The sequence below is a fragment of the Erpetoichthys calabaricus genome, chromosome 1, assembly GCF_900747795.2.
Source record: "Erpetoichthys calabaricus chromosome 1, fErpCal1.3, whole genome shotgun sequence".
NCBI classification, from domain to species: Eukaryota; Metazoa; Chordata; class Cladistia; order Polypteriformes; family Polypteridae; genus Erpetoichthys; species Erpetoichthys calabaricus.
The window spans coordinates 298,017,719-298,042,112 of NC_041394.2; the positions used below are offsets into that span (position 1 = coordinate 298,017,719).

General features: G+C 38.8%; 1 protein-coding gene across 8 annotated transcripts in view; it reads left to right on the forward strand.

The window, feature by feature from the left end:
* The window catches only part of syt1a (synaptotagmin Ia), a 1,226,547-nt gene that overhangs the window by 808,243 nt on the left and 393,910 nt on the right, over positions 1-24,394 (forward strand). For 2 of the 8 annotated variants that reach the window (XM_028817053.2, XM_028817062.2), the window contains exon 1: positions 16,736-16,915. The exons of the other annotated variants lie outside the window; for them this stretch is intronic. The gene's annotated coding sequence lies outside the window, so the exon portion shown is untranslated. Of the gene's footprint in view, positions 1-16,735; positions 16,916-24,394 lie in introns of those variants that run through there. 8 annotated transcript variants of the gene reach the window in all.

The following is a 24,394-nucleotide window of genomic DNA, read 5'->3' on the forward strand; positions in this document are numbered from 1 at the left end:
CAGTAGCCCTTGGTACCTGAATGTGCCTTATAGATATATTTTATATTTTACTTATGACAACCCCAGAATTGTGAATGGTCACTCCCTGATACTTACAAATAGCTGCAGTCCATCCTCTTCTGCATACTTCCTCACTGCAGTCAACACACAAATTATATATAAAGAGCACACTGTGTACTGTATGCGAGTCATCTCTTCTATGCTTGAACCATTTAAAAAGCTTTTTAGTGTTTATTTTTAAAATTTACCCATGAAGCTTGAGAATCTGATTTTTATATTTTATATCGACAATTCTTCATTTTAATTGCAAAGCACTACTGCATGCTTTCTGTATCATTGCCCTTTATCCTTTTGCAAAATTGCCATAATATATTATGATATGCAATCAACTGGCTATTGTGAAGACAAGTTATCTAAATTGTAATTCTGAAAATGTGAGCTTCTTTTTGTTAGAGTTCTGAACAAAGATTGCAGCTGCAGCATTTAAAAAAATACCACTCAAATAGATGCCACAACTGCACACTTAAAAATATGTATCAGTTTTTTCCCCCTGAGTGCACTTGGCTTTATTATTTGAAAGTACATTGAACTGTTTTATATGCTAACGTCTAGTACGTGCTAAACTCAGAATCGTACTGCTGTTGCCAGTAATGTGGCTTGAAATGCTTAGTAAAATGCCAAAAGGCAAAGAATTAATAGAATTTAACTGCTAGTGAACAGAGTGAGAGCAAAACATGATGCATTAAGTATCTATCTGGTTAGTACAAATTATATTGTTTGTCTGAAATGGTAAAAAGACAGATGAAGCAAATAAAGTAATTCTTTACCTCATAGCAAGAAACATGTAATTAGCACATCTTCGGATCCTTAGCAGAGACATGGTCTGTTTTTGATCCATCCACTAGGTGGAGCTGTCAGGCTTTAATCTTAATTATATACAGTATTGCACTTTTAGGTGGGTTGTGGTTGCAGACTTCAGGGAGGTAGAAATAATTTAATTGATCAAACTGCCCCATACTGCTCAACATAAAAACTTAGATATTCAAGGGATTATTGTAATCAGATCATGAAAAGCATTGGTTTGATCTTTACTTGCAGAATAAAATACAGCAGACATTTCATGTGAAATCACATTAGTGTTAATGTTTGCTAGAGACTGCTTCTCTTGAGAGAAAGACCTTAACTTGACATTACAGTTATGATGAACTATGAAAACATCATCACAAGCAGCACAAATGGAACCCAGTCAAGATATAGTAAATACATTATATGAACTAAAGGAAAAATTAACCTCAAACATAATCAAGCACTCAAGAATGATCTTATATAGTACCTTTCAGATAGCACACCCTCCCTACAGAAAACACACAAGAAAAGAAGGCAAAGTAACAAGGTAACATAGTACAACACAAAAACATTCAAGTTCATAATTATCCACACCATGGAGAAGACTGTATAAAACAAAATATACAATAATAGTATATAGGAGCAATAACATCTGCTTAACACTTCAGTGCAGTAAGTACATCAGTGCCAGTTAAATATTTAACTAGGCACATTTAACAACGATAAAACAGAAGAAAAGTAAGATTATAGTTATAATCTAATAACTAACACTACCAGAGAGTAGTAGACAGACATCAACAGAGCAGGAACTACAAATCTATATTGGTGTTTATGAAAAAGTTGCTTTAAGAAATATTCAAACAGCAAGGAGACATGTTCAGTTCTCATTAGACTGGTATTTACAGAGGCAACACGAGTGAGAAGCAGGCTTACCTTCTTCTAACTGTGCACTACAGCTTTTCATTTAGAAGTATCTGTTTGGACTTAACCAGGTTAGAGAAGCAGAACAAAAGCACAGAATTCTTATATAAATATTCCATATACTCTGTATATTAAAAGCTCCATTCATAAATGAAATCATGTAACAATATTTGTTTTTTTGATTGAATTTCTGAATTTATATTAATTGTTTACCCAATGCTGTGGAGTTTCCAGTATTAAAATTTGCTATGAATCCTTTTCTATCTTTTTATTTTAACCAGCATCTGAAATTTGTAGGATTCAGTATAAGGTAAATGTAGTTGTATCACATTCTCAAAGATATACATGTACCTGTATATGTAGTTGTGTCTGTACACATACACACACAAATACACAGTGAAACGCTCACACACATAGACACTCCATATATAATTAAGCTGACTTCTCAGCAGTGGCGTAGCTAGGGGGGGCAAGGAGGGACATCTGTCCCCGGGCGCAGCATCCAGGGGGCGCCATTTTAAAATTTTCTTTCCCTTCCCCATTGCATTTTGGCAAACAGGAGGGGGCTCGAAATCTTCAGTTGTCCCCGGGCACTGAAAACCCTAGCTATGCCTCTGCTTCTCAGGGGAGCTCAGTAAAACACAAAGTATTTCACCAGGTATATACTTATGAAACACACACTTGGAGATTTTACTCCATACTGTAAAGTCCTCATACGCCTATAGGATCTAGAATGCTAAAAATAATTGTATAATTTGGTCCCAGTTTTTGCCTGTTCTACTGAAGTACCTGGAGCAGCCTCTCAGGTAAAGCTCCCATTTCCTTTAAGGTCATTGACAAACTGCTCTGCCTTTAACAGAGTTGAACTGTATATCCCATGCCATTGGCAAGGGCTGTGAAAAGAAGTGGTTGCATTTAGTTTCTTTATGGGCAGTGTCTTCTGGGTTTTGGATAGCCTGCAGTGGCCCCTGTGACTGTGCAATCACTGACATAATTCCAGTTAGGAAAAAGAAAGCATGCTGTAAGACATTTATAGCACTTATACTCCTCCTATGTGGAGATTAAAAATGTATATGTACTCTCTGCCACTTTATTAGGCATACCTGCTCATTAGCTCATTCACCTGTTCCCCAATCATGTGGCTACAACTCAATATATATACAGTAGAATGCAGATATGTTTACGAGGTTTGGTTGTTGAACCAAAGATTCGAATGATATAATCAACTTTTAATATGATATACTGTAGTTCTTGATTGATGTGATGGTTCTAATATTTGACAAGCTGTATGAACTACAGTCTCTAGAGCTTGCAGTGGATGGTGTGATAAAAATAAAACATGCAGTGTGTGGCCGTTCCATCAGTGAAAATGTTGTGAATTAAAGAAGATGGAAGAGAATTTTCTGCAGAAACAGATGGACCTGAAATATTAAAATAACAGTTCTTTACAGTTGTGGTGTACATTAGATTATCACTGAACACACAGTGTGTTGGAGTGTCTTGCAGTGGATGGGCTGCAACAGCAAAAGATCATGCCAAGGCCCACCCTGTTAGCTTAAGGAAAGGGCATTGAGGCTACTGTGGGTACATAATCACCAAATTGGCTGAGTAAAGGGAACGTGATTTGGTAACATTTCGCACATTTAGATAGATAGATAGATACTTTATTAATCACAAGGGGAAATTTATCAAGTCTTGCATCAATTGCACATGAGGGGATGGGAAATTTTTGGGTGCACACTAGACCTTTAATACCAGCTGAGTGTCATCCATCTTTGGCCACAGTGTACTGCTTGCAGAAGGTGACAGCAGTTTTGAGAAAAAATGGAATCAGGAGATGGCACAGAGAAGTCAAAATTCATGCAGGTGTCATTAACAGAAAGATAATAATTAAATAACAAAACTTAGGACATGTAGCCAGAATCTTAGTCAGTGAAAAGAGCGATAAGCCCAAAAAGGTACACATAACATAAGCCAGGAAACATGAGATGTAAATCATAATTAGGAGGCAGGAAAAAAAATGTGTAACCAGTAAATTCAATTTGAAAGAGGTTTTTCTTTCACAAATCCAAATCTTAGCTTATTTAAAACATTGCACAAGTGACGTTCTTGCTCTGAGGAAAAACTAGCACAGGGAGATTATGCAAATTCTGCACAAGCAGCGACTGGGCCTGAGATTTGAATGTAGGGATGCAAGGCAGGAGCACAACCTCCTTCTCCATCATGCTACTTATACTAAAATAATAAAATGACAGACATATAAAGTTTCAGGTAATGAACCCTCGTCATCTGTATTCAAAGTAAATAGGTAAGGCATACAGGTGCTGATGGAAACAAATTCAGAGGAGTTGAAAATGGTTGAATAGTGTGAAACATGGCTATTCGAGAAGATGACAAGTGATATTAAAAGATTACTGTGTTGTTCAATATTGGCAAAATGTGTGCAGTGGAATTAAGATTATTTTATACTGTTTTTCACTACTGGATGACTTTGAATGCTCTTGAGGGTAAAAAAAACAAAAACAGAACTATCATTCAGATATGATTCAAAGAAGTGAAATGTGTTACTATAAGTTTAGACAGTTCTTTGATCATAATTTATTTGTTCTTGTAAAAGCATTTTTATCTTTTATACATAAGCATGAACACATACACACTTGATTTGACCCAATCTCTTTTTCTTAACTATGAAGACAGTATGATTAGTAAAATATATGTATGACTCATGTTATGACTGCACAAATATATGTAAAATCATGCAAATTGACAATAACATATTTCAAGAGTTTTACTATTTTCAATTGCAATAATAATAATATTGTCAATTGAATAATTATTGTAATAGTTTTAGACCACTAAAAGCCAATTTTGATGGATACTTAAGTGTTACCTAAACACTTTCCCATTTTCTTTCTTCCTCCTTCTGTGGCTCCAGACATAGCTCACTCCTTATGTAACCTAGAGCATCAAGCTGTCGGCTAGAGCTTTGGTTTATGGAGGCTGGAGCATCCCAGAGTCCAATTATGTGTGTTCTAGGAAGATGGCAAACTCTCTGTAAATGGGTGATAATAATGTTCTGGTCAAGAGGGCACTGTTGAGCTGTCCTGAAACCCAGAATGAAAGGCAAGGAGGTCAAAGTTATAAAAAAGGGGTGTCTTTATTGAAAGTAAAACACACAAAAAGATGGAATGAACAAAGGGGTAATGCAAGTACAAAATGAGCAAATAGTGCTCCATATGAAAGTGAGATAAAAAGAGACTAGTGAGATAGATAATTGGATAGGTTTATTTGTCAAAGCTGAAAGTAAAGTTGTTTCAGAAAAAAAAGCAACTCAGTAGAAAAGTAAACATTGTTAATAAAAATCTGAAAGACACGAATAGCATGGGGATGAAATACTAGAGAAGGGTAAGGATGGCCCAGTGGTACCTTATACAGTAACTGCAGGAGCCTGGCTTGAAATCACCAATAAGAACATTTCTGTGTGGACTTTATTATGTTCTTCTCTTGTCTTCATTGGTTTTCCCTGGATACTTGAGGATAAGTGGATTGTGAACGCCCCATGTGTGTGAATGTGGTTGTGCCCTGACAGCCTGCTTCTTGTTAACCACCTTAGCCACAAACATTCTTCTTCAGCTCAGCGGTTAGGTTTCCTGTTTTCTACGCAAAACAGGGCTGTGTGCATGAAGGATACGGATCAATGTAAGGAGAGAGTTGAGCTACAAGTAATGCTAGACTGGATAAAGTCCAGTTCTATTTATTTATTTATTTATTTATTCATTTATTACGTTGCCAAATTGCATACCTTTTATTTGCATTTGAGCCCACTACTTAGTTAATAAGAACTATACTGAAATTATACTACTCAAATATATTTGGTGTTTTCTGTATGAATGGTCTTCAGACATTTACAATTACTATCTACACTCCACTTGCAACAAGGAAAAGAAGCCTGCCATGACTTTTATATTGTGGAATGAAGATATTGCAGGTATGAACGTTAGTCCAAATTACCAGCACATAACTGAATCAATGTATGCCGAGGATGCATTTCACAAGGTATTCTGTTACATAAAAGTGCTCACCTTCATCTTTTTTGCAGCATTATAGCAACTAAGCTTAGAGCAAGGGTAAGCAAAACTAGTTATGTTGTATCACAGCGGCTGCAGGTTTTTGCTCCAACAATCTGTCTTGACATTAAAAGCACCAGCCATGTAATCCTATAGCTCAATTCTGATGTTGTTCTACAGCATCAGATATTTCTACCTATTTGTGTTTTTCTTACTTGCAAATAGGGACAGAATTCTGTGTACAGTTCCCAACTTTTTCAAAATGTAATATTTAAACAGATGGTTTCTGACTAACAAAACTGCAAACTCTCCTGAGTTCTCTTCTTATCTGGTAATCACCAGTTTATTACTGGCTGTCGATTAAGAGGGAAAAACCATACAATTAAAAAAGCAGAATCTCAAAAAGTGGGTGACATGAAATTAAGCAAAAACGTGTGGAGTTTTACACACTCAAATGTGTTAAACGAGTAGGCATATTTCAGAATTCCATCAAGAACTCATATGCAAACTGTTGGTAATTTGTGAGAATGCTGACTGCGAGATTAGTTAAATCTTCTAAATAATTAAATTGTTCATTAATGTGGGTTGACTTTAAATAGTCTGAAAGACATCCAGCAGCCACAGCTTCATTTCAGGACCAGGGTTGCCCAACTATGTATTAGATCAGGGGTACTCAATTCTGGTCCTGCACAGTAGTAGCAGGTTTTTGCTTTAACCAATTTTTTAATTAGAACCCATTTATTTACTATTAAAATAGTGGATTTTTTGCTTTAGTTTTACTTAACTTAAACAACTGCATTAAGCTTTTAATTTCTTGCCTATTTTGTTAACCAGCCATTGTTATTAAGGAAGTACAAATGACAAACTAGCTAACACGCTTCCATTTCAACGTGTGTGTGCATCATGAAGTATGTGAGTTGATGCAATGTTTGAAAATAAATGGTAGAGAAGAGAAGGACTGAGATGTACAAATCTGTTTCAGATCAGAAAAAATAGATAATGTTCTCAGAAAGCAAAAAAAAAAATCTATAATATGATAAAGATTTGTCTTAGAAGAAGGAAAGCACAAAGTATCTATCTATCTATCTATCTATCTATCTATCTATCTATCTATCTATCTATCTATCTATCTATCTATCTATCTATCTATCTATCTATCTATCTATCTATCTATCTATCTATCTATCTATCTATCTATCTAACAAAGCCTTACAATTATAAATATAATATTTATATAAATATAAATGCCTGTGTTTCCAACCTGGATGCGTAAAGTGGGAATTGGAATGTGCCATTTGTAGAGCTGTGTCAGTAGCAAATAAAGGCAATAGCAACTTAGAAGCTCATGTTTGCCTCACAAAGAACAAAACCGTTGTAAAAAGAGAGACAGACTGTATTGTGAGACCAGGTAGAACAGGGGATGCTGTAGCTGCTGCTGAGGGGGCTATGCCATTTCACACAGTTAAGTATCACAATAGTTTCAGCTCAATGGAAAGCCTAGCAGCCAAAGAGGACTGCTGCATGTGTGTGTGTGCTTGTGTGTTTGTGTGTTTCAATAGATTTCAGAGTGTTTTATTAAAGTTTATCACATTTGCAACCAATGTCTACCAGTGATAAACTATCTTCATTTTTGTAAGATGTTAAGACCTTTTCTATTTTAAAAGGAAGATAAAATCTTTAGCGCCCTGTGGTGGGCTGGCGCCCTGCCCGGGGTTTGTTTCCTGCCTTGCACCCTGTGTTGGCTGGGATTGGCTCCAGCACACCCCCGTGAGCCTGTAGTTAGGATATAGTGGGTTGGATAATGGATGGCTGGATGGATAAAATCTTTAAGTTAAAAGTAGGGTATATTTGTTCTCCTTATTTGCCGTTGTATAAGAGAAACAGCATCCCAGCAACTATTTAAAAAGTTCACTAAGAAGTTTAAACAGATAAAACATTGTTATTAGAAAATGTTATTGAGATTCATTACTTTAGTGGCATGTGCCAGGTGCCGAATATCACCCTCCATTGCCCTCCACCCTCTTTTTTGAAAACCAAAATATGTTCACCCTACTCAGACCTCCTCATATTCAGAATTTGTTTATTTCTGTTAATATCCACAATTTTAGATTTAACTTTACATTTACATTTATTTGCTTGACAGATGCTTTAATCCAAAATGACTTACAAAACAGGTAAACAATCGAGAATCATTAGTGTAATAGGATGGGTAGCAAAATTTGATTGCCACAAGTGAAAAGATGTAATAACTCATACATTTGCAATGAAGATTACAACCACCAAAGCAATTAAACTTAAGCAAATTAAGCAAGAGTATAAAAATTTTGCAGAGCCAAATTTTTCTTTTCTTCATCAATTGACAGATATTCACAGAACAGATGGGTCTCCAATCACTTGTTAAATACTTTGAGAGAGTCAGCAGTATGGATGGAGGTGGGCAGCTGTGACAATGCGGGTTCTGCTCCATGCTCCTATCCAGCTTCTGGGAGCTCTCGAACCCGACACCGTCAGTAATGTCACTGATAAGCTAGGCAGTGAAGACATCAACCATGAAGCAAGTGGATGGTGCAAAAAGTGCTTTTATTAAAAAAATCAACAAAATCAAAGTGTTCAAATTAATAGTACAGTGTCTCTCAAATAAGTCATTAAATAAATAATCCATAAAAACAAGTGAACTGTGGAGGTTAAAAACATGCTAAAAAAATCCTTTAAAAACCAAGGTTAAAATAACGGCTGGAAGCCAGGTGCGTTCTTCTACTGACGGCTCCCCTGCTTCTCCAATTCAGGCCCCGCAAAAGGGGAGTCACCCTACCAGCAAAATGCAGCTCCTTCTTTTCTGGTCTGGTAGCCCTCCGATCCCCGACTACATCGGGCTCCAGCTGGACCGAGACTTGGTTTCCTTCCCCAGCGGCCAGGGCGCTCACGCTGGGACTCAACATGCCCAAAGCCTCCACGGCTCCTGCTACCTTCTGCGCCGAGTCGTTTCCTCTGCCAGTCACTCCAGCTCCTCAAAATTGCTCAGATCGAGCGACCGCTTCAATCTGCCCCCTCTGAGAGTTGGCCAAACACTCCTTTGGGGCTCTTCAACCAGCTGCATTAAACTTGCATGAGCCTGCTCTCATCTCGCTCTCACTGACTTTCTCTGTCCTGCTTCCTGCCATCTTCTTCACCCTTAACCTCCCTTCACGTTCCTTTCTCTCTCTCTCTCCTCTACTTCCTCCTTTTTCTTTTTCCTCTCTAACCGCCTCGCGCTTCTTTTACATGATCCGGGGACGTGGATCAGGTGTGGCAATCAGCAGCTCCTGGCAACAATTATGGATGCGGACGACTCCTCACCAGTGCACTTAAGCGAGGACCGTCCGCATCACGAATCACCCGGGAACAGATCCAGCCACACTACCACGCCCCCTTTCTAAGCCGCAAATGCGGCGGCTATTTATTTAAAAAATGGCCTTTTTGACTTGAACTGTGGACCCGCTACACCACAGCAGCCCGTTCCACCAATTAAGAACTTTACAGGAAAAGACTCTCAATTGAGACTTGATACCATGTAGAGGTGGCATCACCAGACAATGTTCCCTACCAGACGTGAGTAGGTGAGAAGGAGTATAGCACTTCACCAGTGTCTCCATATATTCAGGTGCTAACCCATTGACTACTCTGTAGGCAAGCATCAGGAATTTGACTCTAATGTGCGGTGCTACAGGGAGCCAATGCAGTGACCTGAAGAGAGGAGTGACATGTGTCGGTCTTGGCTGGTGAAATACAAGATGGGCCGTTGCATTCTAGATCATCTTCAGTAGCTTGATAGCACAAGTGGGTTCTCCTGCCAGAAGTGAGTTGTAATAGTCCAGACATGACAAGACCAAAGCATGAACCAGAAGTTGTATGGCATAAGGTCTGATCTTGTGGATGATGTACAGCATGAATGAGAAATGGTAAAAATGTGACCAGAAAATTACCACCCCAAGGTTGCGTACTGACTTGGCAGGCAATAGTTAACCCAACTGTACAGAGATGGGTAGAAGAGCAGACTGGCTGGCCGGGATCACAAAAAGCTGAGTTTTTGCCAAGTTGAGCTGTAGATGGTGATCCTTCATCCAGGTTAAGATATCAGTGAGACAAGCAGGAACTCCAGCTGATACCATGTCCTCTGGTAGCGAATGACAGGTATAGCTGAGTATCATCAGCATAGCACTGATAAGAGAAAACCCATGTGATTGGATGATGGAACCCAGCGAGGTGGTTTACAGAGAGAAGAGTAGAGGACCCAGCACTGGTCCTTGGGGTACACTAGTGCATGTCTGGTGTGCCTTTGATAACTCCCAACTCCAGGATGTACTGTGGGATCTGCCTGAGATGTAGGACTCAAACCATCTGAGAGCAGTCCCAGGGATGCAAAAGGAGGGTGGCGAGATGGATGTTGTGGCAAAGGCAAAAGAGAGATCTAGCAGAATCTGGACTGATGACATGTTGGTACCTCTAGCACGGCATAGCTGGTTGGCCACAGATTGTAGAGCCTTCTCAGTCAAGCAGTTCCTCTTGAAGCCGGACTGGTTGGTATCAAGCAACTCATTCTGTACAAGGAAGGAAGAGATCTGGTTAGAAACAGCACATTCAATTGTTTTGGGAAGAAAGGAAAGGAGAGAGACAGGCCAGTAGTTGTTAACTTGGAATGGATGGAGACATAATGGGTGGCAGTGAGAGTGAGAACTGACAGCTGATGGCAGCTATCCTATCCTGAAAAAAGGTGGCAAAGTCATCAGCAGACAAGAAGGTTGAGAAAGGAAGTGGAAGAGAGTTAAGAAGGGAAGTGAAAGCAGAGAACAGACAGAATCCATTGGTGGTGCTGTTAATTCTAGTGTGGTAGAACCTTACCTCAGCATTGATAATGGCAAAAGGAAAGGATGAAGGAAGGGACTGATGCTTAGCCAGGTCTGTCTGAGCTTTGGATTTCCTCCATTTCCCAACAGTTTTGTTAGAATCTTTTAAAACTACTTCATCTACCATTCAACAGCAAAATTAGAAGTTCAGAAAGCCTACTTGCACTCATTAATATTTAATATGTCTGTATGCCTAGTTATTTATAAGGCTCACTGAGTAGGAGTAGTGGATTTTATAGCCTTTATATCAACATTTTTTAGAAGTAATATTTTAGACAAAGAGGTTGTATGCTGATTTTTATAGGTAACGGTTCTGCTACTGTTAACATTGGGTAAAAAGTGCCCACCATCATGACCCTGTACAGCTTAACATCAGACTCCTTTAAGCAGTTTTATTTGATTTACTGGCAATATGCTCGGGTCACCACTGCCTCTCAGTTCATTGATTTCAGATGAACATTGGCTGAAGGCATTTGCTGCCCCTTTCTTTCACTTGTAGCAGTAATTAATATTTTTAAAATAAAAGGGAAATATTTTTTTTCCTTTATGTGACATAACAAAATACTTAAGCCAAATGTCTGATCCTGTATAAATATTCGCTGCGGCTGTGTATAAATATGTATGTGCAGTCTAAATCTACAACTAAGGCAGCTATTGAAGACTTCTTTATGCCCGTGATTATTCACATCGATGATAATAAGGCTTGAGTCTGTGATGGTGGCAAACAAGTCCTCTCACCTTCATGTAGGGAAATATATGGTTGGCTCTACATGTCCCTCTCAATGGGAAGAGTGAGTGGAGCTGATTTAAGGAGACTACTGCAAACATTTTTTTAAGTGAACTTTAGATTTGTTTTTAGTTTCTTTTTCTATTGACCTCTGGAGATATGTGCCCCTTAGTGGGTTGCTTTGTTGCAAAGACATGCCACTTCATGTTATGCTTATTGTAGCTTCAGGAAATGTCACAGAGCAAGCAGTTCAATGGGCTTTTCTTATCTCTTCAAAAAATAACAAGACATTGCACTTGATTTATTTGTGAATAAACCACCATATACATAGAAGAAAATATACAGTATATCTCTTCTCTTACTTCATGTATTCCACTACAGGTTCATAGGGGACCAGAATATATTCTGAAAGCACTGGATTAAAGGCGGAGTGCACATACAGTATAGGTTCTCTGAAAGGCCACTTCACTAAAACTCTGTAACTTCATGTAATAACCTATGATTATGGCTACCATAATACACCAGACACTGTGGACCACCCTTTATTTGTTTGAGACAAAAAAAGATGCCTATCAGGTATCTGTTTTACACAACAGGATTTTTTCCTTTTCGGCCTGAAACTGTTCTCTCCCTCTACTCTCTTAAAAAGACTTAAATCTTTTAAATCCAGGGTTGTGGCAGTGCCTGTTCGCTGAATCATCCCATGATAGTGTCTCAAAGGCTAGCCCAGTGTTCAATAAGGAAAATAGCATAATATGTCAAAGACACGTCAGGTGTGAATACAGGTGAAAGGGAATGTGTTTGGTCACCTAAACCAGTAAGACAACTGTTTTAATTAATTTTTAAATTCTCATTTACAAATGTTCAGGTTTAAAGCCAGTGTAAGAAACTGTCAAAAGTATGCATAAAATAAAAGAGTTAAGTTTGGAAATTCTTCCCGAGTCAGAATTGACACTTTCGCCTTCTCTTCAAACACATCAGTGTTTCATTCCAAAATGGCTCCATGTGAGTTGGGAGTGTGATGGTCTGGTGTCCTGTTTGTGTTGGCTTCTGCCATCCGATAGTCAAGGGGCTTGGTTTTTTTATTAAGTGGAGCTGACAATGTTATACTTTTTTGTGATTGTTTTTGTGATTGAGCAGTGGTTACTGCTTCTGACTTACAGTTCCAACACAATGAATTTGAAATTTGATCTGGTCATTGTCTATGTGGAGATGACACAATGTCCTCTCTCTTGCTCTGGTCACTCTGGTGTTTACCCACATCCTAAATATGTACCAGTCACTTTAACCAGACTGTTTGTATGGATGTGTACACGAGTGTACCACATGATGGACTGGTAGCACATTTAGAGTTGGTTTTGACCTTGTGCTCAGTGCTGATGGAATAATTCTCAAAAGATAATCAATGAGAAATAACAATGTAGCAAATAAAGAAACAGAAGGACCAAGATTAATTTTTTGGCGAAAGAATGGGCTAGGGATGGAGTCCCAGTAATTTCTGGTAAGAGCTCTTTCTGTTGACCCTAGGTGCCACTTCATCCCTTAGCTCCATATGTTATTTAAAAGGCAAGCCACCCTTGATTGTTCCCGATAAAGTGAGTTGTGCTTCCTAATGGTCACAATGCAACTGTTTCCCTGAGCAAGTTCTCCTGACCTCTTGTTAGCAACTTATGAGCTCTCTTTCACTTCATTATACAAAGATTTAATACCAACCAGGCATAATTAGGGAGTAACATTGCTTGGTGGCTGTTTTCACATAATGGCACCAACACTTGTTGGAATTCTGCATTTACCAGTGGGCTCTACTCTTTCCTCAGCACTGTACCTTTTTTGGAAATCATATGTAAGCTGGTCAAACTATTTATCTATCTGTCAGAAAATATACCTAGTATACAGTATACTTCCAAAAACTGGCATGGTCAGGTTATCCTAGAAATTTGATTCTGTTCATCTGGACAAAGTTTTTAAGTGGGAGAAATATTTCGAGACTTATCCAAGTCTCTTCCTCAGTCTCAATTGACTGCAGGTTTCCCCAACCTTATAAACAATACCTTTGCTTAATCACAGAGACTAGCACCATTGACAAAGGGCCAGTTGATCAGTGATATGCAAATTGTCCACTGATTAGTAGACGTGTGAACCATTCATAGAGGGTTGAGGAATGGCTGCAATCACAGCATTGTAAAATGGCGACAGATGTACCCTTAGGCCCCCTCCTCTGTTCAGAGATGGTCGTTCCTTTTTCACGTAAATGGCCTCCTTGATTCCTCTCTCAAACCAACGCTCCTCCCTGTCCAGGATGTGCACCTCTTCATCTTTAAAGGAGTGACCACTATCCTGTAGATGTAAATAGACTGCGGAGTCCTGGCCTGACGAGGAAGCTCTTCTGTGTTGTGACATGCGCTTAGCCAGTGGCTGCTTGGTTTCCCCGATGTACAATTCACGGCACTCCTCCTGGCACTTAATTGCGTAAACTATGTTACTCTGTTTGTGCCGTGGGACCCGATCCTTGGGATGGACCAATCTTTGGCGTAGCGTGTTTTGGGGTTTGAAAGCCACTGAGACCCGGTGTTTCGAGAAAATGCGCCTCAGCTGTTCCGATACTCCTGACACATACGGGATCACTAAGGGTTTTCGCTTAGGCAGAGGATGTCCTTCCTCTCTCATGAATCGCTTGGAGCGTTCTTTAGGTGTCCTCCCTGCTTTAACAAAGGACCAGCTGGGATATCCACATTTACTCAGGGCCTTTTTAACGTGGTGTTCTTCTGCTTCCCTGGCCTCTGAGTCTGTGGGAATGGTGTTAGCTCTGTGTTGTAGAGTCCTAATGACACCTAGTTTATGCTCTAGTGGATGGTGAGAGTCAAACCTTAGATACTGGTCCGTATGTGTGGGTTTACGGTATACATCCACTTTCAAATGTCCCCCGTTGACGATGGAAATTTCACAGTCTAAGAAGGCTAGCTTGTTATTTTCCATATCCTCTCTGGTGAACTTGATGTGTTTGTCCACCCCGTTGATGTGGTCTGTGAACTGTGGTACCTCCTGAGATCTGATTTTCACCCAGGTGTCATCCACATATCTGAACCAATGGCTCGGTGGTGTTCCAGGATAGGATGATAGAGCCCTCTTTTCCACTTCTTCCATATATAGATTGGCTACTATAGGTGAAACAGGGGAACCCATGGCACACCCGTGCTTCTGCCTGTAGTACTGGCTTTTGTATATGAAATATGTTGATTGAAGACACAGTTCCAAAAGCAGGCACACTTGGTCTGCGTTGAGAGAGGTTCTTTTACTGAGAGTGGGGTCATTCTGTAATCTCTTACGTACTACCTCCACTGCTTCAGTCACTGGGACACAAGTGAATAGAGATGTAACATCAAATGAGACCAAGGTTTCTTCTGCCTCCATAATGACCTCTCTCACTTTCTCCACGAAATCCAATGTGTTCTGAATGTGGTGTTTTGAGCTGCCTACCACCGGGTTAAGAACAGCGGCCAGGAACTTGGAGATGTTATACGTGACTGAATTGATCATGCAGACAATGGGTCTTAAAGGAGCACCCTGTTTGTGTATTTTTGGTAAACCATACAGACTTGGTGTAGATTCCCCTGGGTATAATCTGTGGTATGTGGTCCGGTCAATAGCATTGTCCTGAACTAACTGCTTAAGACAATCTATCACCTTTTTCTTGTAACCACTACCTGGATCTCGCTTTAAGGGCTCATAAGTATTTTTGTCACTGAGCAGAGACAAAATTTTCTCATGGTAGTCTGTCTGGTTTAGCACAACTGTGCATCTCCCCTTGTCCGCTGGAAGGATGATGATGTTGTTGTCCTTGCTGAGTGCCGTGAGGGCCTTCCTCTCCTCAATGCTGATATTGGATGCAGGGGGTTTTGCATTGCTGAGACATGCCGAAACTTTTATCCGCAGTTGTTCTGCTTCCAAATCAGCAATGTTGTTGTTTCTGATAGCAGATTCTATGGCTGTAATCAGTTCCACTAGCGGGATTTGTTTCGGTGTGACCACAAAATTTAACCCTTTAGAAAGGACGTTTTTCTCTGCTTGGGTGAGTTGTTTGTCAGACAAGTTCTTCACCTATTTGTCCACATCTTTAGTTTCTGTCTGGCATCCTTCTCTCTGCTGGTTGTGGAGGACACTCCCCATAGTGTGCTGGTGTTTGTGGCGCACAGCAAGTAGATCAAACTTCCTTTTTTGCCTGGTTTTAGACTTTTCATGCTGTGCTAGACGAGCCTTCTCGGTGAACTCAAGCACCTGTTGAAGTGTTTTCTCATCTAGAAGTGAAGAAAGTCTTTGGTGGATCTGCTCCTCTTTGGATTTTAAAACATCAATAGTGAAGTTAGTTTGTCTCACCCGTTCATTTAGCAGCTGACTCTGTGCCTTCTGGAGGATTTTGTTAGCTCGCAGGCCTTTTACTGACGATTTCATCTGTAGACTTTTAGGAGTGATCCCGCTCTGTTTACATCTGAGGCTGAATCTCAGACGGTTCCTGTAGTCTGCCATCTTGCGTGCTGTTTGCTCATACTCACGTACAAGCTTTAGGCCGTCCTTGCCAAAGTGGCTCTTGATGTCTCGATGCATGCTCAATAATCCAGGTAAGCAAATCCTAGAAATTTGAAACCTGCAGTCAATTGAGACTGAGGAAGAGACTTGGATAAGTCTCGAAATATTTCTCCCACTTAAAAACTTTGTCCAGATGAACAGAATCAAATTTCTAGGATTTCCTTACCTGGATTATTGAGCATGCATCGAGACATGGTCAGGTTACCTTTACAACTGACTGTTTAACTTCTTCCATACTTGGTTTTAGTGCAAGTAGTTATCCATGCAAAAGTGAAAAGGGTGGGGAGGTGGGCACAGGTGAAAATAAACACAAAGACTAAGTGTCTCCCATCACGTCTTTTATTTGCAACTATGAAATAAATGCTGAATCAGTCCCACAAACAGTTGAGCAATACTGGTACTGTAACAGTAACAAAAGCATGCATTATTAATGAGAGCAAATGGCCTGAATCATTGGATCATGCATCTCTTTTACAGTGTGCTGTACTGTATGTGGGTTTGTACATCTGGACCCTGACTGCAGTGTGCCAGCAGCTCAAGAGTCAGTATTAGCATATTGTTTCTTGGGGAATGCCCTTGAATGTGCTTGAGTAGCTGACTTGAGTGAGAGACGTGAGCTGCATTACTAAAATAAATAATAAAATAGAGAGAGAGAGTGAAAGAGAGAGGGAGAGAGAGAGAGAGAGAGAGGGAAATTTGTTTCACTTTGAAAACATCAGTGCCGTTTGCAGGAGCTGAATGCTAGAGCTCCAAACACTCATCAGGAAAAACATGTTCTCCGCTTAACCAAAAAGCTGGCATTTGCTTCTCTACATCTGGACGAGACTCTTTGCATGGAGGTCCAGTCACTCATCTGTCCCCAGACGAAGTGATCTATGTGCCGCCAGGTAAGACGATAATCGTCATTGCTGTGCCAAGAAACTTTCCTTTAATGTGGCTTCTGCAGGTCAGAAAACTGATGGAGGCTCCACCTTTATTATACAACTCAGCTCTTCTGAGATACCTAAGGGGAATTTATAATGAAGATGTAAATATGCTTTGGAAAGACAAATTGGGAGGGTGAATGTGTGTGTGTGTGGGGGGGGGAACGGGGGACGGACTCAGAGAGAGTGCTGTTGTGCGTCTTGTTAGAGATGCTGGCTGAAAAATGTGGTAGTTGCTTTTTCCTACTAAAACCTCAGTCTTTACAGTTAGGCAGTAGTAATGATGGCTCTGACTTTTTCATAATGGCAAATGTCGGAGGAAATCGTGTCACCTGTCAGTGCGCATAGTGAACTGTAGTGTTTGACACCGTAAGAGAGAGAGAAACAGCTGTAGCATTACATTTAAGAGCAAAAGACAAGCAGGGTGATGATAATAAGTTTAATATTTGGTCCTTGTGTTGTAATCTATTACCTAAAATAACCTATTAATAAAGTATCTATCTATCTATCTATCTATCTATCTATCTATCTATCTATCTATCTATCTATCTATCTATCTATCTATCTATCTATCTATCTATCTAAATAATAATAATAATTAGGTATATAGCTGACATTTTAATATTTAATCTGCAAAATAAAGCCAGTGCTTGATCTTTAACCCATCAGGGGCATACATCGGTACAGGTTTTAACTACTAAATTGTGGTGAACAATGTTTTTAGGTCACTGGTGTTGTAAATTGCTGCTGCTGTACCACAATCTATCTTTATCCTTTCCAGTTAATTATAGACAAACATGCAAGATGTAAATTAACCACACGATCGATTTGATTTTTTCAGTGGGGAGTAATATAAAAGTATCACAATAAGACCATATGATTTTCTCTCCTTTAAGTACCAAGACCTCAGACAAGTATGAGTCAAGGCGACATGTGCATGGATGACAGCTGGAGATTTACTCCTTTCAGGAATGCTCACAAAAAAAGAGACAAGGAACCCCAGGCAGAATCTCATCAGGAGTGTGTCAGTCAGAGTGCTTGGAAGTGGAGGCTGCACAGTGTGTTTGGATCTGTTGTTTTATGTGCTTTATGCAAAAATGGATTGTTTTCCTCAAATGTATACATCCATCAATAAAACTCAAAAATCTTGAAGTATTTAACAGTTCTGAACTTATTCAGCAGTTAATGAGGAATGTGATTAAAACAACTTTCTGCTTTGGTGGAGACTCCCTTTAAATAAAGTAATGGTTTTCTCCTTTTAGATCCAATGGTCATTAAAAAAGATAAAGATATTGAATGGACAAAGGCATGTAAGAAAGTAGAACTGCTGTTCGCATTTGATGCATGGTGGGGGATGCATAGCTGCTGATCAAGGCCATTCTAATTTTTCTTCATTATTCAAATAACACATAGGGGCCAGTATTTCAAAGTAGATTCAGGCTTCAGTTAAAATTTTAAGCCATTGTTGCTCCTGTGCTGCATATAATTATATCTGTCATGACTAGCTAACATATTTCAATCATTTTGTGAACACAGCTTTTGGAAATTCACTTCCATCCTTGTTATTTCTGTCACTATACATAACAAGACATGAAAGTGTAGCTTAAAGTGTTACGTAGTTTGAAATGACAGTTTTCTACTGATGTAAGAAAATCTATCATTAGTAAATCCTATAGGATATTTTGTTCTTTTTTTAACCTTTTTGATCACAAAATAATTTTAGAATTATTGATTTTCAGTAGCATCATCATTTGTTTGGGCTGCCTAATTTGTTTTGATGGTATTTGAAACATGCTTTACAAAATTGAGTGATTAGCCCCATGGTAGTACAGTGGTTAGCACCTCTTCTTCATAGATATAGCTTCATGAATTGAATTGAATCCAATACCCATTTTATGCATATTTTCCATGTGTTTGTAAAAATATAAAGGTTACATTAATCGTTGATTGCAAATTTTCCTGAGTGGGTACACAAGTGGACTCTGTGATATCCAGGGTTTTTTCCTTCCTTGCAGTTGGTGCTGATGGGCTAGGATCCAGCCCCACACCACAGTGGTTTCGAGAGTGATATATGTTAAAATTGTATAATGTTTTCATTCATACATTTAGTAAGAATTTAATTTTGGTGAGGTTATACTAATCTTTATTTATTACTGCTTTTTATATAGTGGGAAGACAAGCAAAATGACACCTTTTATTGGCTAACTAAAAAAGATGACAATATGCAAACTTTCGAGGCAACTCAGGCCTCTTCTTCAGGCAAGATGTCATTTATATCTTTTTATTTACATGATTACATCTTGCCTGAAGAAGGGGCCTGAGTTGCCTCGAAAGCTTGCATATTGTCATCTTTTTAGTTAGCCAATAAAAGGTGTCATTTTGCTTGACTTCTCACTACATCCATAATGACTAACACGGTACAATACCCAAGTGCTTTTCTATATGTTATGATATATAATAGCTGTTTGTACAGTAAGAAAATACACAAATTTTTAAAAAGTGTCATTATTTAATTTCTCAAATACATATTACATTGCACCAGTAAATATTTATCACAGTCTGATCTGATAAAATTATTTCAGAAGAAGCATGCTTTTTTGATTGTTATTTCTGATAAAAGGTATGACAGGTATCTTTGTGTTTTTCTGTGTTACTGTCTACTACATTTTATAACCAGATTTAAAGAATGGCATGCACCCAGTGCCAAACTTGCTTAATCCAAATAATAACATTAGCACAAAGCAGGATGGAGCATATCTACAATCACAATTACAGGGTAATGTTTGATTTGTTAATCAGTTTAAATCTTTAAAATATGTGCTCAATTCCAGAATTCTGTGAGAAAAGATTTCAGAGATGTCACAGAATCATTCAAGCATTCCACAATGATCAGGCCAATGTTTGAGTCTATCGCCAGAAGTTTTGAGGCAGCAGTTTTGCTCACTTCGGAAATTTACCTTTTCTGCTTGAGGTTCCTCTCTTTATCTCTCTCTCCCTATTCCCTTCTATGCTGTAGAATCATTTTCTTTGTCAAGCCTTAAACTTAAAGTTTGCCTATATACCTACTGGATAGAACACTCAATGATAATACATGCACCCCTAGAACATGATTTGTATATGGTGACAGTACATCTAAATACAAACAGGTCTTGGGTTATAAACAATTCTTTCTCTGTGAATATTCATAACTCGAATTTGTATGTACAGTAAGTCAGAAATTGCACTGACAATTTTCCATTACTGGAAAATCACCATAAATGCATTATGCTCTATACTTATTTTACAGAAATTTGAACCAGGGGTGAAAAAATATGTCAACCACATGCTGAAAACATATTTTTTGATAATGAGGCAGTATTTTCAAAGAGTTGGAAAAGGCATGATGATGACATGAGAATACACTACTAACTGACCATTGTGAGACAGGTACTGTCTCCACTGAAGAATCACTCAAGTTGTCAATTCCCCCTCCCAACAACTATACTCCCTGAAACAGCATGGATGGATTGCATACATGGGATGGAGGCACAAATAGGGGGTGTGTTGAGTATGTGTTGCATAGAGGCCCCTGACCTCTAGGGAACTCCAAGAATGTCCATACACATAGGTGACATCTATGGGTTGACGAAGGGAACACTGCCTCCCCAGTCCATGAGCAGTGCCTGAGAAAAGTCACAATTGCAAAAATGAGTTGAAAAGTCAATATTGCCTGAGTTTACTTTTTGTTACAGGGTACTAAGGGCTGGTTTATACTTCACACTCAGAACACATATGTGCACACATCATGGGTGCCATGTGTTCCCAGCATATTTTTGACGCATGTTCTGAGCATGTTGTCAGAAATTAACGCGATGCGTGTTGCAGTACCAACAAAAATATGGGCGGCGTGCATGTTCAAGTTTTAGGTGTGTGATAATAGCATCGTTGTTTACAATCAACATGTGATAGTAAGCCACAATGCTACTCTAGCAGGATAAATTTGTGTGCTTTAATGTTTGATGAATGGTTTGATGCGGTGAAGCAAACCATCAAACTTTAATGCTAACATTTGAATGTATTCATGCCATTTTTTTTCATCCATTTCCTGCATAGGTAATACAAGTGTTACAGTATATATTTCCCATCATAGTGACTCGATGCATTTAAAGGTCTCATATACCATCATCTGTGTCGCTGTTGCTGCCTTTTTTTTTTGTGCCTTTGCAACAGCATCAGAAAGGACTTTTATCCTTAACATCTTTCTTCCCTCAACTCACAACACAGCGAAACTGGATGTTGTTTTCTCACCATGATGATTTCTCGCACTGCCGCTCCGTTAAATACTCTGGATTTTCTTAAGTTAGGTGCATAAGTATAGTTGATACACTGCATACGTAGAAGCAGCGTCCTCAAGCGCACATGTTGCATAGCTTTAACTACATTATATCCCCAGCCCTTAAAAATGTCTCAATTCCGATTTTTGTTTGGTTTGACTTGTGAAATCAATTTGGCAAACATTTTTAATTGGATATGTCTGTAAAATTGGATATGAGTAACTATTTTGAATCTGCAAAATTAATAAAAATGAATTAATCAGATAGTTGAATCTCCAAAATTAATAAAAATGAATTCATTAGACAGAAGCAACCTAATGGGCAACCAAGAATACTAGCTACATGCTCATTGCTGCCAGGCTGACTTTACATTTTTTACAATACCAGATGTGTACAATATTGCCAGGTTACAAGTGCTCAAAGGTGCATTGAGTTGGTTCATCCTTATCAGAACTGTGCATAGAAATGCAGAGAATCCACTCGAGCTCCATATGCGCAAAGCAATTCAAAATCATATATCAAGCACATCTTTCTCGCTTAAAACTGTCCAAAATGTTTCCAGGGCAAGATCCAATCTGCAAAGTTTGCAATCAGATTCCAGCCTGACTGGGCCATATGTTTTTGACCTGCACCAAATTAACATCATTCTGGACCAAAATCTTTAAATGCCTATCAGACAGCATTGGTGTCACAATCCCTCCTAACCCATTAACAGCTGTGTTTGGTGTTCTCCTAGATGGGCTTAAAGTGGAGAAGGACAAACAAACTGTAATTGCCTCTACTGCACTATTGGCACGTAGACTTATTTTACTCAACTGGAAGAATCCTAACTCTCCTATTGTAAGTCAGTGGGTAACTGATGTTATATACTATTTGAAATTGGAAAAAATCAAATTCTCACTTAGAGGATCTGTGCAGATCTTTTTCAAAACCTGGCAGGATCTGATCAATAACATTTTAAAATAAGCTTTTAAAGCACTGAGGAAGCAGATTCTCTCCCCTTTTTCCTTTTTTTCTTCTTCTCCTTTTATCATTATTCACTTATTCATCCATTCATCCATTTTCCAACCCGCTGAATCTAAACACAGGGTCACGGGGGTCTGCTGGAGCCAATCCCAGCCAACACAGGGCACAAGGCAGGAACCAATCCCGGGCAGGGTGCCAACCCAACACAGGACACACACAAACACCAAGCACACACTAGGGCCAATTTAGAATCACCAATCCACCTAACCTGCATGTCTTTGGACTGTGGGAGGAAACCGGAGCGCCCGGAGGAAACCCACGCAGACACGGGGAGAACATGCAAACTCCACGCAGGGAGGACCCGGGAAGCGAACCCAGGTCCCCAGGTCTCCCAACTGCGAGGCAGCAGCGCTACCCACTGCGCCACCATGCCGCCCACCACTTATTTATCTTCTTACTTATTTTTACTAGCTTTAAGTTTTACTCTGCTGCTTAGCTCTCTGTCTCAGGGTTGGGGGTAGATTTGTTTTCGATCTTATCTTTGTAAAAATTGATTTATTTGTATGGAATGAAGTGTGATTTTAATAAAATAAAAAAAAAGAAACCACAAGGCACAGGAGAGAATCCAGAACTGGTGGAAACAAGATGTGGAGAGATTTTATGCAAAACAGTAGTTTCACAATATCAACATATTGAGGTGTACATTTGATTACTGCAATGTATGACTGCAACACTCACTTGGAAAAATATGCTTTTGAGGTGCAACATTTCAGAACACATGCAGCGATTGACCTGCATTGGCAGGTTTTTTTTCCTTCTTTTTTCTTTTTGCATTTAACATTTGTTTAAAGACATTGAATTTGTGTCACAAAGTTTGACCTGTAACAGCCATATAAACATAATTGTTCTAGAGTGGCTCACAATTTAAGCCAGTAGCCTAAAAGGTGTCTTACGATGATAGTGACAGTATAATTATAATCTTATTATACAATTCCATTAATAAAAATGATAAACTGTAAATTAATTTAAGGTCTCTTAAGTAAACTATCTGTAATAATTTAATCACAAAGTTCAATGAAAATGAAGTATAATAATGATGTTAAACATTTACACATGAATCCTGTTTACTAATCTTTATCATCACTAGAGGGCTCTGCTCCCTGCTCGCTTCATTCACCAACCCCCAGTCATGCACTACGCGCTAGCTACTTCACGGATCAGCATATGGGGATGCGGATGTACAATTTAAACAGATTGTTATTTTCATGGGAATTGGTACATATGCATAATAGACCTAACTATTTTACATTACAGTGAGAAATTAACCATAGTAAAAAATAGTAAACGTAAGAAATTGAAAGAAAATTATGTTTCATGTTGTGTTATATGTTTTCATTCTGTTTGGCTTTGAAGTTAACACGCAAATACTTTTTAATCTTACACTTTTACTGTAAAACATCAGTAAAAACAATATTTGGAATTAACTTTTCGTCAATATCACACTGAATTTTCATTCCATGTTTGGAGTTACATCGTGACAACACAACATATAACTACCCGTGAATGAATATCGTTTCTTCCTCTCTAATAAATAAACCAACTTTTTCGAATTTTTGTCCCTGTGATTTGTTAATTGTCATAGCAAAATCTATTCTAACAGGAAACTGTAAATGTTTTAATACGAATGGCATATCAAGACCTCCTTTGGTGTCTAATGTTATCCATGGAAGATGTACTACATTACCTTTCTTGTTGCCTGTTAAAATTTTACATGTCAGAATTGTTCGACCAATTTTGAATACAACTAATCTTGTCCTATTACATAGCCCATCACTCATACATAAATTACGTAATAACATTACAATACATCCTTCTTTCAACAGTAATTCAGCCGGTGGAAGACCGGGCAGTGTTAACGTTTGTAGATATTCTACAGGGTATTGTAAGTTGATGTTTTCATCTTCCACAACATCACCACCAACTGTTTCAGCATAGTCTATTGATATGCATTTAACCAATTTGCCGTGTAACAGGTCGACAATTTTCGCGTGAATTAATTTGACTTCATTGTTTCTCGGTGCTAGGAATAGCCCGTGTACTCATTTCTTCTGTTGATAACCCTTTCGGGATGGAAGTCTTCAATATGATTTAGACATAATAAGTC